General features: G+C 30.9%; 1 long non-coding RNA gene across 1 annotated transcript; it reads right to left on the reverse strand.

Annotated features, from left to right (window-relative positions):
- Positions 1-1,495: 1,495 nt before the first annotated feature.
- LOC120780618 lies at positions 1,496-2,981 on the reverse strand. The gene is made up of 4 exons (XR_005705932.1): positions 2,639-2,981; positions 2,475-2,582; positions 2,244-2,405; positions 1,496-2,187 (listed from the first exon to the last, which is right to left on the reverse strand). It is a non-coding gene; the product is annotated as an uncharacterized LOC120780618 (long non-coding RNA).
- Between the last annotated feature and the right edge of the window lie 631 nt (positions 2,982-3,612).

The following is a 3,612-nucleotide window of genomic DNA, read 5'->3' on the forward strand; positions in this document are numbered from 1 at the left end:
GTGAAAAAATTTAGTGAAACATAGAGAAATACCATGTGTTATTAGTGCAAATTTTTGAACTTTTAATCGTGAATATTTTAAAAAATAAAAGTTATTTTTATATTATTTTTGGATATTTCCCCTATCCGCACATACCCCATTTATACGGAAATTCGGTTTTTTTACACCTCCGCCAAAGTAATCGGAATCCTGCCGTAACTTGCAATAAATTAGAATATATATTATAAATATTAGTATATTTACCTTTACAAAAAACAATTAATACTTACAAAAACATACAATAACAAAACAGTTTCTCAGCGCACGACACGAAATTTACACTTTTATTTTTTAACTTATTCAAATTATTTTTATTCTTTCCTTCAAAAAAAAGTGAGTAAAGTCAAATTATTTGTCTACTATTGAGAGAGTCATAAATTGTCACTCATAAGTGTAGAGATACTTTGAGGTTTTTTTGTTTTTGTGGGAATGCGTCATAGTAATTTTTTATATTATTATGAGTACTCATTTGCAACAAATTTTTATGGCTCATGACTTAAGTCCATGGCCTTGCATTTTTAATTGGGGGAGTCTAAGCACATAAATATCCGTATAATACAAAAGCCAATGGGTGTATGCAAAGCGCTCACTTGTGGAAATATTTATGTTTAAAGAAATATTGAAAATATTTAGAAAAACTGAAAGTGCATTTCAGCGAGTGAAAACAGTGTCCACAATTTAAAAATAACAAATAATTCATTTAAAATGAAATGGGGAAAAGTATTTATATCAGGAGAGCCCTGTTCAACTATGTTATTAAATATAAGATTTACAGTATTTAACACACTCCAAGAAAGTTTCGACATTTCGTAGCTCATTTTACCTTCGATGTTCGCAAGATACCTCAGGAGATGCAGATTGAGCTTATAGATCTGCAGTATTTTGTTTAAAGAAATATGCAGGTCAGAAATTTTTTGCTTCCAAGATTATATCTATGCCCCAACATATATACTCCTGCAACTTGCAAGAAGCAAGGCCAAGGAAATGCCTGAAGATGTGAAACGTCAAACAAACGATCGAAATCTAAAGAATTTTATATAAACATATGGGCCATTCCATCAATTGGCGACATGGTTTTGTACCCGTGGTTCTCCGATATTGACGACACTTTAGAATATCATAATATAGACCAAAATAAGAATATCTGTAAACTTTTTATTGGTCAAAGTTGCTCCATTGTTTTTTGGCGCGCAATTCAAATTAAGATCAAACAAAAAAATGACAATTTCTTTTATTTTTTAACAACCTCAAAATTGAGTGAAAGAAATTTTGCAGTTATCCAATTTGTTATACATTAGGGGTATTCTCTTGCCCTTCCAAAAGCCTTGCACGGTGGACGAATTGCAGAATTTTCCACTTGGTGAAACGGCACAAAAACAAACACACGCAGAAAATTATTTGCAATGGCTGTAAAATATGTCAGACCAAAACCCAAGTTTATTTTCGTGCACTGACACGTAAAAATATAATCGCAACCCTGTTTTAGCTGTCAGTTTACATACAGATTTCTGCTTAAATTATAAAGATTTGTTACAGTTGTTTGTTAAAAATTCTCAATAAATTGACCGAATCAGCCGCTTTTATAATATATCACTAAATTCGATTAATGCATATTTCGATATAGGATTTTTGCATTTTGTGAAATCGTGCAATATTGCAAAAGCAAGAGAATTCCCCTATTATATTTATACTTTAGTTATGGTTATACCATTCCCAGTCTTTGTTTTTGCTCAAGCTCCAATTTTTTTATTTCAAACACTTTATCTCTGTCCAATTCCTTTCTTTTTCAATTCCAATTTGTTCCTCAAAAAACTGTTCTCTTTTCTCTTGTATATCTTTAAGTTTACTAAGAACATTCTTTGGAGCATTTTTTTCACTTTTCGAGGAAAGTCGGTGGGATAGGAGGAAATTTTGCTACCTCTGCTCCTTGTGTTTTCTGTTTTGCTTTCTATTTAAGTGAACCCGATGGTTCCGCATATCATTGTGATGATTCGGCCACAATTTCCACTACCTCCACAAAGTTTGTAAAATCGCTGCAGTATTGTGACACATCAAAGTTGAATGTCTCTATAACACAATTGGCTTAGGATTTGCTGCCAAATAGAACCGAAAATCGTTGATAATTTGGACACACTTGTGAAAGTTTTTCTGAAAGAACGTGAAATTATTAAAAACCAAAAAGTTTCACTTAACATTATCATTACCTTTTATCGTGGAAACTTCATCGGCAACGTTTATTCCAGCGCTGTCGATTTGCGTCTCTCTTCAGCTTTGTTATACATCTGCTTTCAGTACTGGACCTTGCAGCGCAACATGTCCGAAGTCGCATCAATATTGGTCCTTTCAATTAATTTTTGGTAGTACATCTGGGCGTTTGGTTTATATAAAAAAACGTATTGAAGTGTATAGTTAAAGTTTATTGTATTAAGAACTACCTCAATTTCCACATTTTCAAGCAAATATTATAACAGTAAATGGTTTTCCTCCTCACTCCATTTTTTAGGCTTTGCCCTCCCTCCTGTGAGTTTTCTTTTAAGGTTACACTGAAAATAAGTACCTTATGAAATAAAAAGTAAAGATTTGTTGAAGAAACACATACTTTTCAAAAAAATTTTGTGAAATCACGAAGCGAGCACCAAATTTATTTTCCCGTTTAAAATTTATAAGGCAACGAATACCAAATTTATTTTTCCAACAACACACAAACACCTGATGTGACATTACCGAGTAACGAAAAAATTGTCTAGCTTGTACGTTACTCAGTAGAATGATAAACTGTTAATTTTACAGAAACAAAATACATGTAAAAAACTACCGAATAACATCTCACGAATTAAAAAGGTTGGTCAGATACCCTTACTACCATATAAGGTTTGTTAGAAAAACGAATATCATCACACATAGTATATGCCACATAGCTGTTAAATTATGATTACGATTAGTAATCGGTTAGATTATTTTCTAAAAAGAATCGTAATGATTATTTAATTGTGCGTTTGAAATATTGGGATTACGTAATGATTACGATTATAAAGAATCAAAAAATAATAAGGATTATTATAAATTAATGAAAATAATCAGAAATAATCAAAATAAATAACTGATTCTTTTCAGCGATTCTTTTTGATTATTTTTGATTACTTTCAATCCAAAATACCAAACAACTTTTCTCTTTAAATTTTAAGAAATTTTTTTGTTAACATTTTTTAAATTGTTTTTTGTATACTCTGAGCCTCAGATTCTGAGATATATGCATTTATATGTATATATGTATATATATTATATTATTATAAATATTATAATTGATGATATTTTTGCTATTATTAATAGCAATTCAGCCATTCAATTTAATCAGCCCCATCGCGAAATTTCCAAGTTCTGATCATCAGAATAAGCTTCAATGAGCGTAGCTGATATTTACACCTGTATGAAAAACAACAATGCTGAAGGGAGTAGTGTTAGAATTCAAGAACGGTTGTTAACTGGTTGGTACGCTTACGTTAACAAGTCAAACAAGAGCTTATAAAGTGCAATCATATAACCTATACTTCATGTTATTAATTGTGTTTTGTG

This window comes from Bactrocera tryoni, unplaced genomic scaffold (genome assembly GCF_016617805.1).
Source record: "Bactrocera tryoni isolate S06 unplaced genomic scaffold, CSIRO_BtryS06_freeze2 scaffold_25, whole genome shotgun sequence".
In the NCBI taxonomy this organism is placed as follows: domain Eukaryota; kingdom Metazoa; phylum Arthropoda; class Insecta; order Diptera; family Tephritidae; genus Bactrocera; species Bactrocera tryoni.